The following is a 13,741-nucleotide window of genomic DNA, read 5'->3' on the forward strand; positions in this document are numbered from 1 at the left end:
TAGAGAGGCCAGATAAATTGATGGTGGACATTAGATCATCTGTCATAAATTAAACTTGGGTAAATGTTGAACAAATATTAAAAACTTTAGATTCTGATCATGACTTAAAGTGTTGATAGTGAGATCCATAACAAATGAATAGACAAAGGCGTTCTGTTATGCATATTTTAATAGATTGACTTGTTAGCTTATTCCATGCTATCCAAAACCAAGTCTAAAGAACTGATAGACTTTGGGGATGGAAGATGGGACTCCTACAGTCAAAGGCAGAATGTTGATTCAAACAATACATACAACTATGCAGCTAGTATATGGAATTAATTTCAGCATGACAGATTATATTCAGCCATTTTTAATTTTACACCTATAGCCATAAAAGAGACTCAGCATAATTCCTAGGAATTGACTGACATCCTATTCTAGGCGTTTCTTAGAAATTGAATACAAAATAAAACCTGGATTGCATGTTGGGGACAAACTTGTTAGGTGGGGTTATGTATCAGGAGTCTTACAAAAATTAAAGAAAGCCAAATGAGTACATTTTTTATTTTGTTGTAATTAGTGTCTATGAAGACACTCTGACTCTAATAAGCAAACCATTTGAGCTGTTTTGTTGTTTAAAGTCTAGCCATATGGCAAAATAAATCACTAGCTATGTCAGTGCAACAATACATGTGAAATTACTTTGTAAACTCTATAATGCCATAATAATGAGTGCTGTTTTCACTAATGGAAAATTGTAACAGCATGACTTGTTGGGGCCTGTGAACATGAAAATGATGGTAGCTAGTATTTGTAAAAGTACTTATTTCCTATTCTCTACTTCCAAGGATCACAGTTACTAGCAATAGTTTTTCTTCAGGTACCTTTAAGCTCCTTCAGATCAGGAATATATGCCATATCCCTGTATTCCCATGCATCTAGTATACCACTTGTGCATTAATACATCTTTTTTCTGAATGAATTAATAGAAACCATTCTATAAGTTTTGCTTGATTTCTACTCTGTACATGGGGAAAAAAGCTTATATTAGAAAGAATTCATTTGATTATTTTTATCCGTTTATCTTTTGAATACTCTTAGGAAACTTCACTTAAACCAATAGCTTTAAATACAAGTAAAAATTTTTCACAAGTTTAGTAACTTATAAATCAGGGATACGGATAGAAAATTGTAGTCCATATATGTATTTGGTTTGGCCCTCCCAGTGTTGACATTATTCAGGATTAAATAGATTTATATATTTGTTACCAACATTTATAATTCATTCTAATTCACCTAAAAATGTATTGTTATCCTTCTTTCCAACCACACTGGCCTCCATTTTTGTTAGAAGATGCCATGTTCACTCACTCCCTCCTTTGGGACCTTGAACTGGCTTTTCTCTCTTCCTGGAATGCTCTCCTGCTGGATAGCTTCACTGTCAACTCCATCACTGCCTTCAACTCTTTCCTAAGATGTCAGCAAGGCTTATTCAGACCACTTGATGTGAAATTGCACAACTATCCACCACAAGAAACTCTCCTCTTGCCCAGTACGCTTCCAATGTCCCTTTTCCTCTGTCCTTTTGCTTTCTTTTTAGAGCAGTTTTTATATCCTAACATTTTATGTGATTTACTTATTGTTTATATTTATTGATTTTTATGTCTCCCCAGTATACTATAAGCTACATATGGGCTGGAATGTTTGTTTTCTGTTTGTTTGTTAGTGTATTTAAGGCAGCTAGAATAGTGCCTGGTAGATTAGGATTATCAATACATATTTGTTGAATGACGAAATTAAAAACCCAAATATCTGAGTGTTTTTGAAAAAAAAAAAAACCACTAATATCTTTTAATGTTGGGATTACGTTCATATGCATTCCTTCCATTGGTTGGAACTTAGTGGCAACTGGTGCTTTAAGTAAGATATGTATGCTCTCCTCAGACTTTGCAGTCATCACTGGCCCAATTGTTTTCCTAGTACTGAGATGGGAATGTGTTGGAATTCATCTTCATATTTCTGCTTTTGTTTTTCTTATACTAAGAGAAAAGTTAATTATGTCTTCTATTCACGTCTTTACTAAAAGGGGGAACATAGGATCCATGAAGAGCAAGAAAAGTATATGTTTACTAAAAAGGGGGGACATATTTCTATATTGAAGTGAGGAATTTGTGTATTAAATGTATAAAATTTAAATTTTTCTATGACCACCTAATTAATTCATTTGAATTTTCCTCCTGATGCCTGGCTTTCGAATGTCTGATCCTCTTTGACATAGTGACAACTGCAATATTATTTGAAATTCAAAGATTAGAAGGATCATTGAAGCATATATTAACAGAAAGAAAATAAATATTGTAGGAGTTGATATTAATTGTAAGAAACTTGAGTAAACTCAGAGTGAAAGTTAGTTACTTTACTGGGAGTCTTGTAACACCGTAAGTCACCAAACCACAAGCAGATTATACTTGTAGATATCCACAGACAGTGAAAACTTAAGGTAGCTGAGATAATAACGCTTTAAGCACAGGCTTGCATTTATATCTGGACATGAAAAACAAACTGATGCTAATCAGTTGGGGCAGAAGTAGTAGGCATGCCTCCTTAGCTGTTCGTCAAATAACTTAAGCTTGCTGCAACAAAATTTTGCATTGCCTTTGAGGAAGGGAAGCAGATAAAGCCAGTGAGATGCCAATAATTATCCATACTTTCGGGGCACCTGGGTGGCTTGGTCAGTTAAGCGTCTTACTTCGGCTCAGGTCATGATCTCGCGGTTCGTGAGTTCGAGCCCCATGTCGGGCTCTGTGCTGACAGCTCAGAGCCTGGAGCCTGTTTCAGATTCTGTGTCTCTCTCTCTCTCTGCCCCTCCCCTGTTCATGCTCTGTCTCTCTCTGTCTCAAAAATAAATAAACGTTAAAAAAATTTTAATAATTATCCATAGTTTCTATCTACAAAACTTATCTGAAAACTCAGAGTAATGCCGTCACTCCAATAGATGAAAGTAGGAATTGCTGCTTTACTCATCTGTTGAAAACAGAGGCACCATTTTCAGAAGTGGCTCCACTTAATTTACATTTGCATAAAACATTGCCTTGCACTGCTTCAGTGTCTGGCACTGTCAGAAATGGTCACTTCTGTCATCATTATGGTGCACTTTTCTAAACCTTCATGTGCTTTCTGCTTCCTGTCTCTTCATTTCATTCATCCTCCCTTTGAATATTTTTGAGTTTGCAGCACTTTTATGTGATTATAATAGTGTAAACCAAAAGTTATAATTTATTGTCTAGGTATATTTTGCATGTAATACATAATTGATGCTTTTAGGTATTTGCATTATTGCATAACAGGCTTTATCAAAATGAAAAATTGGATGACAATATTTTTTTATTAAATTATAATGATTAATTTAACAACATTAAAGTCAGGATAAGATAGCTAAGCTAAATGTTGCAATTTCAATTACAAAAATGCATGCTTATTCCTCACTTTGGAAGTCTGCCAACTAGACAATATATTAGTCAGTGAATGGAACTAGACAAGTCACCCAATTTAGCAATTTCTATCTGGTCAGATATGTCTTCAGGAAAATTTAACCTTTATAAGGCTTATTCTTGGTCTCTGCTTCATAGAGATTACACAACTGTTTATTTTAAATGAAAATTATAGTGAAAGGAATATAATCTAAAAGTCATCGAAATTTCCGTGTCTATCAATTTGAGTTTACATGAGGCTAAGTGGGGGAAATAATAAAGGTTTAGAAATTCTTCATCCTTTTTCAGATAAAACGGTTAGTGGAGAATTGCCTTACTTTACAAACCTAAATAGATTATGTTCTTTACTGGAAAATGTTCAGTTCATTGACATTTGTCATCTTTGAATTAACTGCTTACATTTTTGTGTCAAACAGAATTTAAAAAGATGTTATAAGAATTTTCTTACAATAGTAAATTGACTGGTTTTTAAAACCATTGGGGAAATAAACAGCTGTATTTTAATAGCTACATATAAGTCATAACTAGATACTGTATGAATGACCCCATGACCTCCTTGAATCCTGCTTGGATTTTGATTAGCATCTTTTTAGGCTCCTGGGGACTATGGAAGTCACGAGGATGGCTTCAAGAGAAATAAAAGGATAAGAACCCAGCTGTGTTTGAAAATGCAGAGATGAATACAAAATAAAATAAAAAGCATAAAGACTTAGTTACTATTAATATTATGACACTTTCTTCTAGTTGCAAATTTATATGTATAGATATATCATGCATATGCCCTGTAAATTACGTGGATATCTTATAAATATTTTTTATACTTGTAGAATACAAGTGTTTTTTTTTCTTTTTGTGAATACAATTATTAATAGCTACATAGTGTCTTATTACCTGGATTCATAGTATTCTGTAGTTCACTTAACCAATCCCTTTTTATTAGGAGTTAGGTGTTTTAAGTGCTTCAGTATAGTAAGTAATAGCTCATAGATATTTTCATGTACTTATCCTAGCACATTGGTTTGAATATTTTCTTAGAATATATTTTTAGAAATAGACTTACTGATAGAAGTTATTTGGTCATGTTTAAAATATGTTTGATACCCATGCCAAATTTCTCTCTAGAAAGGTTATATCAATTTACATTACTATTTGCAGTGTGTGAGAGTAACTGCATCAATGCACTAATCTTATTTTTAAAATATTGTTTACCGATTTGCAAATGAATAACATCTCATTTGTTATTTTAATCTGTATTTATTTAATGATTAGTGAGACTGAATCTTTTTACATGTTTACTGATTACTTTTTGGGTGACTTGTGTAACCATGATTTCTGTACATTTTTCTTTGAAAGAGTTTAGTTTTAATGATTGATTTTAAAATCTGTTTATATGTAATTATATTTGGTATTTAAACACTAACATTTTTCTTACAGTTTTTTTTTCTTTTAGAAGTTTAAAAAACTACTTAATCAAATATAACTGTCTCCTACTTCACATTTTTTTTTCTTTAATGTTATGCTTAGAAGGGCTTCTGTATTCCCAGATCATATAAATATTTACTTATATGTCCTTTCTGTGTATTTTATGATTTTTTATTTTTTTAACATTGAACTCAAATCCATCTGGAATTAATGTGGGAGCAGGATGAGATTCAGTGTTCTACATTTTCTTCTCAAATAGTTAAACCATTTTTCACAACAACTTCTGAATAATTCATACCGAGTCTTCTGGAGACTTGGTCATCCAAATGTAGACTTACACCTCAAAGGAATCCAATGACATGGGGATTTCACCAGAGACAGTGACCTGCATTGAAAACTACCATGCTCCTGTGTAGAAGGTCCTAATGTGGAGCCTTACCAGCATTGTTAAGATAATATTTTTAGTAGATTTAATTGTGGTATTTTGTGGCCTATAGCAGATTAGAAACAGCAGGAGAAGGGGATTAAGAAAAGGGGCAGAAATTACTGTAATTATTATGATTAGAAGGAGACAGAAAACTAAAAACTAGGCAAAGTTGTATTACTCAATGTAGTGTTCATAATGATTACCAAGCCACTAAGAAAATATTTCATGATCTTTACATTGTTCTGTTCAAGAAGTCCATTAATAAAAAGAAGTTAGAAGTTTTATTTTTTAATTAAAAAAAACTGGGAAAATATGCTATAGTTAAAAGAATTTTGGAGTCAAACTCACTTGGATTTTAATTTGAGGTTCCTTATCCATGCCGTTGGGAAAGAGTCATTTTTTTTAGCCCAATTTTACCCATCTGTAAAATGGCGAACATAAATTACCTTGTATGGCAATGTTGTGATGAAAGTGACGTACGTTTTACTGTTCGTCCTGCTTCCACCTCCTCCTCACCCCCAAGCCTGAGTCAAGAAAAATTTCCAAGTTTCTAAAAATTGCAGATGGATGTGGTATTCCCTTTAGCAATTCCAGGAACTCTTGTTTGTTTTTACTCTTAGTCAAGCCAAATGATTCTTTTAATTTGGAGGAAAAGTCAGGTTTTAAATATTTTATCAATGGATCTTAGTTAACAGTTTCTAGCAGGAGGTATAAGAATACTGATAAAGTTACTGGAGATGTGGGCAAAGAAGAAATAACTCAGGCTCTGAAACAGGGGAATCTGATTCCTGGTCCCAGAACTTGGACAAGTTCATCATTATTCTACCTGAGCTCCACTATTTGTCCATCTGTAAAAGAGAGATGATAGTCAATATGCAGAACTGTTGGGAGGATTTAAGATAGTTACAGGTTTTTAAATAAATGGTAGCTATTATTATTTTTAATATTAATCTTAACAATAAAAGCTTCATTGCTCTTCTTATGTGTTCCTTTCCTAAGTTTAATGATAAGTGGACTATTTAAAATGAGAATAGTTAAGGGACTCCTGGGTGGCTCACTCGGTTAAGCATCTGACTTGATCTCAGTTCAGGTCTTGATCTCAGGGTCTTGATTTCAAGCCCTGCATTGAGCTCCATGCTAGGCAAGGACCATACTTAAAAAAATAAAATAAAATGAGAATAGTTATGTAAACAAAAATTATTATATATGATAAATGGAAAATAGAAGTCTTTTTTCTTTAAAAAATATTAAGAACTTTTTAGATGCTTCTTGACTGGCTAGTGCTTGATTATGTTCTTTTGATGACATTTCAGGGAGACAATAAAAGGGTGTAATGAATCATATAAATTTCTGTGCATTACAATTGATTTATTGATAAATGTAAATTCATTTTGACATTAGAGACTTTAAAATATTAAATACAATTTGTTCTTTTTCTCTGGTTCTGATTATGTGGCATATAGATTGTGCCTATTAAATTTATTCTTACAGATATGCTTTATAAATCTCTTAGCTAAGTTTGCTAAAATTTGAAAAATGGGTTGTTAATCAGATACTTCAGTGGTTCTCAAACTTGAGCAAATATCAGAATCACCCGGAGACTGAGACCTAGATTGCTGAGCTTCATTCCCAGAGTTCCTGATGAAGTAAATTTGGGCTCTGACTTGAGAATTAGCATTTTAAATTAGTTCCCAGCTAATGCTGGTGTTCTGGTCAGAGGAACACTCTTTGAGAACCACTAAAATTGGCTAATAGAAGTTAGTTCTCAAATAATATTCATTATTATTCAACATAGTAAAAATATACACTTGTTTGACTTTTTTTTTGACAAATTAAGCTTGTCAATTTTTGTATTTGCTGTTAATTTTTTCTAAGCTTCTCAATTTTTGCATCCTAAAGGTGTTTCTTAAAATAATTCCTTTCATGAAAAATCCTATATATACTCAGCAATAGTATAAATCTGATTGTCATTTCTTGTGTTTTTAAATCAAATAAATCTTTGTTCTATTGGTTGGTGGCACAAATAAGCAGTTTAGTCTAGAAATATACTCTAAAAATGTGATCAAGTAGAGGAGTTTCCAACTGATAGTTATTGGTTGTACATTTTATTTTTGCTAGGCTTTTTAGTCTAATTTGATATGAATCAAAGTAAAACAGAACTTAGTGATAGCTTTAACATAGTTAAAACTATTTTGCTTAATATAGTCATTTAGAGTAGAAACTTTAAAGAATAATTAGGAACTTAGATCACAAATGCTTAAGTACCTATGAAAACAGCACTTTATAACTATAATCCTTCTCCCTACAATCTAAGGCCACAATAATACAAACAAATATAAACATCAAGAAACTGAACAAATACCTAAATAAGGAAGGTTTGCCCTGACCCACTTCCATTTTCATACTTAGACTGTGAATGTCAATTAGCTCAATGAAGTCATGCTGATAATGTCAGTTGTCAGTCATTTACTAGATGGTGATGCGTGAAGTTTGTCAGCAGGCATGGACTACTTGAATGATAAATGAAATAATGAGGGCACAGAAGCCTGAACAAAACTTCTCCATTTTTGGTAAATTCCTCTCCACATGGGGATTTAAGACAAGAAGACAAAAAATACATTAAAATCTGTTTTGATGAGGCATTTATTTAATCCAGTATCTATCTTAAAACATTCATCCTTTACCTTTAAATTTTTAAAAATTAATGTAAGTGGCCAATAATTAATCATAATCATTCCCCAACTATATTGGTCAGTGTAAACAACATTAGCTGCTGCTGCAAGAGAGATGAAAATCTATAGTCCTGTCTCAAGAAAGGTTCATTTGTAACTTGTGGATGGTGTGACTATGTGTGACTCTCCTCCATTCAGTGACTCTGGGATGTGGGCAGCTATCTGTCATCTACACCATCTGTCATCTACATAATTCTCCAAAGTCATTGTGACAGGAAAAGAAAAATGGTGCACTACATCAGGATGTTTCAAGGCTAGGACTGGAAGTGGCTTACATCATTTCTACTTATATCCTGTTTCAAAATCCAATCACTTTAACTCTGTTTAACTGCAAGGGAGGCAGAGAAATGCAGAAGAGCTTTCAATAGCCTCTGCTACACCTACCAAACTTGATTTATTTAGTCATTTAAATCTGGGTTTTTAACTAAATCATATCCAGTTAAGTGCTGGTTTGAAAATACTAGGTACAAATTAAAGAGTATTTCATATACGTAGGACTGATTTCCTTATATAGATTTCTATATTTTAAAATTTAAGAAAAAAACAATACATGTTCATGGTAAAATATTCAAACAGTAAATAAAGATAAAATTAAAGGTAAATAATTCTCTTCTTTGTTTTGATATCCATTTGTTGACTGTTGTTAAGTTTCTCTCTCTAAAAATGTGTCATATATACATCAGTGCTTACCAATGTAGATCTTTTTTACTTTATAAAAATGGGATGATTTTATTTATATGCTATTCTGTAAATTTCTTTTTTAAGTTAATAATATATCACAGAGCTTAAAAAAATAATATATCACAGAGCTTATTCTCTATAAATACGTAAACATTCTAAGTGATATTCAAAATAGTTAACAATCATTATAACATGGGCATTGACCAATCAGAATAGATGCTGGATGTGGGATGGGAGAAAGGTCCTGGAGGCCCAGGTGTGCTAGAAATTACTTTAATTAGAGCATGATGGTGAATAAATTGGGAACAAGGGTTAGTACCCAAAGTAGGGGCTAGGGTCAGTGGTAGAGAGGAACATGGAAGACATGCTCAGGGTATCAGCTGTTTTCCAAGTAGTATGAATATTTTTTTGATATTATAACAATCAACAAGGCCATACTGGTACACTAGGGTTATATAAGTTCTGCAAATACCTCATTCTATTTTATGTAGTATACAAGAATTGTACTGTGATTAAAACTAATATATTAAATCAGTATACGAATACACAATTAGATGGTTTTAAATACCCAATATTGTAAGAAATACTACAGATTAGAAAACAAGACAGAAACCACAAAATTAAATTAAAAAATAGAAAACTTACATATGTAATTTGGGAAACTTTTGTGAAAATATCCATAAGGCCAATGCCTAGCAGTGGAACCACTAGAAAAAACAAGTCAGTTTTTATTTCAGTAGATATTTCCAATTTGCCCAATTGTATATCTACTTCATTCCAATAGATTTACTCCTTATTTTTTCACATTAATATCTTCTGCATGTTTCTACTCTAGGTTTTCTCAATGATGTAGTTTTTCATTTATACTGTTCCTTCATGAGACTGTGAGTCCTTCAATGGAAGGAGTGTCTTCCACTTGTTTTTTGGTATGGTAATTAACATAGTACCTGTTAAGTAAGGTACCTTACTGTTAAGTAAGGTAAGTAACATAGTACCATACAGAATAAACATTCAAATGTTGAGTGAATGCTTTAGTGAATAATCTTGAACTTCAGGTTCAAAATTGGTCTGAGTAATTCCCTTGAATGTCAGGTCAACGGAAAGCAAAGAACAAGATAGAGAAGCAGACATGAGTTGAATGGCATAGATACAGGACCTGGAAAAAGCCTAAGTACCTAAGACACTCTGTGAAATGAGGCCAAATAGATAGTTTGGCTTCCTAATAAGGATAGATAAAGGGGATGCCTAATTGATACATCACCAAAACAGAGGAAGAGTTACCTGTTGAAGACTCTGAGTCTGGAGTTTCTTCTTTTCAAGCAAGAGAGCAGATGCAGAATTGAATACAAGAGAGGCTAATGTCCAGGAAGAGACAAGAGCCCCAAACAGCGGTTTTGTCTCTATATTTATTGAGCTCACAAGATATTACCCATGTGATGAACATGACGAAAACAAAAGATATTACCCACGTAGTGAACGTGAAGAAAATAAGATCTTACACATGTGAACGTGGAGAAAACAATCAGACACTAATCATTAACCTGTGTGTATAAGAAGCAAAGGGTCTGGGGGCAAGTAGAGTATATTGGCATCAGATGGAAAGTAATTTCCTTCAGGTTATCTAACAATTTACTCGTGATCCCGTTACAGTATCTCGCGAGCTAACCTTGGGCACTTTCGCCCATGGTGGCGACTTTCTGCCCTAAGATTTTTTTCTAATCCATTTATGTATGTAGAACCCATTTCCCCACAGTTACCCATCAGGTTTTTCATCCTTTGAATACAAGCAGCAAGACTGTATTTGATTCCGACTGGCTGGCCAGTGAAGCAAGAATTCCTTTTATTATTGAAGCTGGGACAAATAGAGGTAACCAACAGTTAACTAGATGTAGGACTAGGATTCTGACAGGTGAGATCATATTACTATCCACTTCAATCTATATCCCAGGAGAATATTAAACCTGAAATTTGAGTAATATAAAATATTTTATTATAAATAGAGTATGACATAATTCATAATGAAATTACTAAGCAGTTGAAATTAAAATGTGCCACTAATTGCAGCAATATAAATATCCATAGAAATAGCTAATTATTATTAAGGATTTATTAGGTACCAAGCATGTGATTTACTGCTTTACAGAGATTATCTCACTTACTACTCACAGCAGCCTATTAATCAGGTGTAATTTTGATTGTAGTTTACTGAAGGAAAAATGCATCCTAAAAAGTTTGTTAAATAGCTTGACTAAATTCTCATGCTAGTATGTAGTGGAACTGAATCGCTAGGGAAAGCCAGGATTTTCAATCCTGACATTTATTTCACATGGGGAAATTTAAAATAAATACCAATGTCAGAGCCTTACCTTTGGAAATTATTACTTAATTGGTCTGGGGTGGGATCCAGTAGAATTTGTATTTTTAAAAAGCTGCCTGATGATTTCAAAGGGTGGGCAGAGTAAAAGAACTGCTGACCTATCAAAGTATATTATTGAGAGCTTAGCTGTGCCCTGCAGTTGTACTTTGTCGATACAAAGAAATAATAATGGTTATGTCATTTGAAAGAACAGTTTTAAAATTTATTTTATTCCCTCTGTTCTCTATGCATAGTCCTTATTTATGAATCCTGCATTTGCCTCACTGGTCCTGCCTGCCCATTTATTTGCTTTTGTTTCCTGGAATATTTCGGTTTACATGCTGGGCAATAGAAGGGTTCTTACATTTTGCCTCTGCAAGTGCATTTATGTTTAGATAGGATTGCTGTTTCTAGGCCTTTACTACTCTTATAAATTTTCTTTTAAATACTTGTTCAGGTATTATTATATTTTCCTGTATTCTTTTCAGCTACACCAAATAGGATGTAGCTGATTTGGTTTTTATTAAGCCTAGTTGATTAGGTTTTATTAAATGTCTCATTGTATTAGTTTTATATAATGATTGGTTTAAAAATAATGATTGCTTGTAAAAATTGCTGCAGATAATAAGTTTATGGTTCTAGATTTTCCATGGAGTCAAAAAATTATATAAGACTGGATTCTGATTCACTTTGCCATATTTTCTAGCATAATAATTTATCCTGCGTCCATTTCAAACCCAAGCAACATTATTAAAATGAATTATCATAACAATAGAAAAATGGGCAAAAGACATAAACATACAGTTCAGAAAAAAAACAAGTAAAGCAAGAAATAAGAAACCCAAAACTTAAACCTAATCAATTAATTTAAGAAATGTCAATAAAATAGTTTTTTAAAATATGAATTAACAACAATTTTCCCTTAGACTTTTTAGCATATAGATATAATATAGTTTACATGTTTATTATTTGGTGTCCTCACGCTAGAGTGTAATCTCCACAAGGAAGGGGGTTTTGTCTATTTTGTCCAATGACATAAGAGCTAAAACTAGTGCCTGTCATGTAATAGATGCTCAATGATAAATATTAGTCAAAGAAGTATCTTACCGAATGTATTATTTTAAACGTGAGGAAGTATGTGTATATATGTGTGTATAGCATTAACAAAGTTGCGGTGAATTGCACACAGTATTATATGACAGGCAGCATATAAATTCATATAACGTTTCTGAAAAGCAGTCTATGAAGAGGTATCATGTTTTTTGTTAAGTATTTATTTTATTTGAATTATTTATTTACACTTTAAGGATATAATCAGTGAAATGCAGATTTATAGACAGAAAGCTGTTCATGGCACTGATAATGTAAGGAAAATAAAAATAGTTAAATGTTAAAAACAATATGGTACTTTCAGAATAGACTAGAAAATGCAGTGGTATAATGTTAAATGAAAAATGGAGGGTGGATAATAGAGCATGGTCTCAATTTTGTAAAAAATTAGAGACAAATTATTACATCAAAGTGCTAATAGCAATTATATTTGTATGGTGAGAATAAGATATCCTTTCCTTTTTTCTTGGTAGTATATGGAATGCATGATATCTCTTGTCTTTTCTTTTTTTTAGTTTATTCATTTATTTTGAGAGAGAGTGCACATGCGTGAGCTGGAGAGTAGTAGCAGAAAAACAATCCCAAGCAGACTCCGCACTCTTAGCACAGTGCCCAACACAGGGCTTGATCTCAAGAACCATGAGATTATGACCTAAGATGAAATCAAGAGTTGGACACATAACTGACTGAGCCACCCAGCCCCTGAATGCATGATATTTCTATGTGAATGGATATTATTTGTTTATCAGAAAAATTCTTCTTTATGAAAGTTGGTTTTTATCATTTTCCAACTCCAATGTAACCTCCACAAGGGCAAGACTTCTTATCTTTGTTCATTAGTGGATTCCTTATGCCTAAGTATGCCTGCTCTATGCCTAAAGTAGCACTGACAGATATTTTTGGAATAAATGAGTGAGTACACAAATGATATACCTCCCTCTCTAAAGGTAATTTTATTTAAAAAAAATTTTTTTTTTTAATGTTTATTTATTTTTGAGACAGAGAGAGATAGAGCATGAATGGGGGAGGGGCAGAGAGAGAGGGAGACACAGAATCGGAAGCAGGCTCCAGGCTCTGAGCCATCAGCCCAGAGCCTGACTCGGGGCTCAAACTCACGAACCGTGAGATTGTGACCTGAGCTGAAGTCAGATGCTCAACCGACTGAGCCACTCAGGCGCCCCTCTAAAGGTAATTTTAAAGCATTAAGTGTAAGTGGATTGATTACTTCCTTTTTTTTTTTTTTCCCTGTGGAATTGAGCAATTAATGCATCCATGTTAATTAAGTGCCTGTGCTGGGGTGCCTGAGTGACTTAGTCGGTTAAGCGTCCGAGTTTGGCTCAAGTCATGATCTCATGGTTCATGAGTTCAAGCCCCGTGTTGGGCTGTATGCTGACAGCTCAGAGTCTGGAGCCTGCTTTGGGATTCTGTGTCTCCCTCTCTCTCAAAAATAAAAAAAAAAAAAAACTAAACAAATTAAAATAAAAAGTGCCTGTTCATAGTATATCCTCCTTCTGCTGAGGAGAGATTACTTTCTCATGGA

At 33.2% G+C, this 13,741-nt stretch overlaps 1 protein-coding gene across 2 annotated transcripts in view; it reads left to right on the plus strand.

Annotated features, from left to right (window-relative positions):
- Positions 1-13,741, plus strand: part of SPAG16 (sperm associated antigen 16) — a 1,016,770-nt gene that overhangs the window by 142,336 nt on the left and 860,693 nt on the right. The gene's annotated exons all lie outside the window — the stretch shown is intronic.

The sequence above is a fragment of the Panthera leo genome, chromosome C1 (assembly GCF_018350215.1).
Source record: "Panthera leo isolate Ple1 chromosome C1, P.leo_Ple1_pat1.1, whole genome shotgun sequence".
Lineage (NCBI taxonomy): Eukaryota > Metazoa > Chordata > Mammalia > Carnivora > Felidae > Panthera > Panthera leo.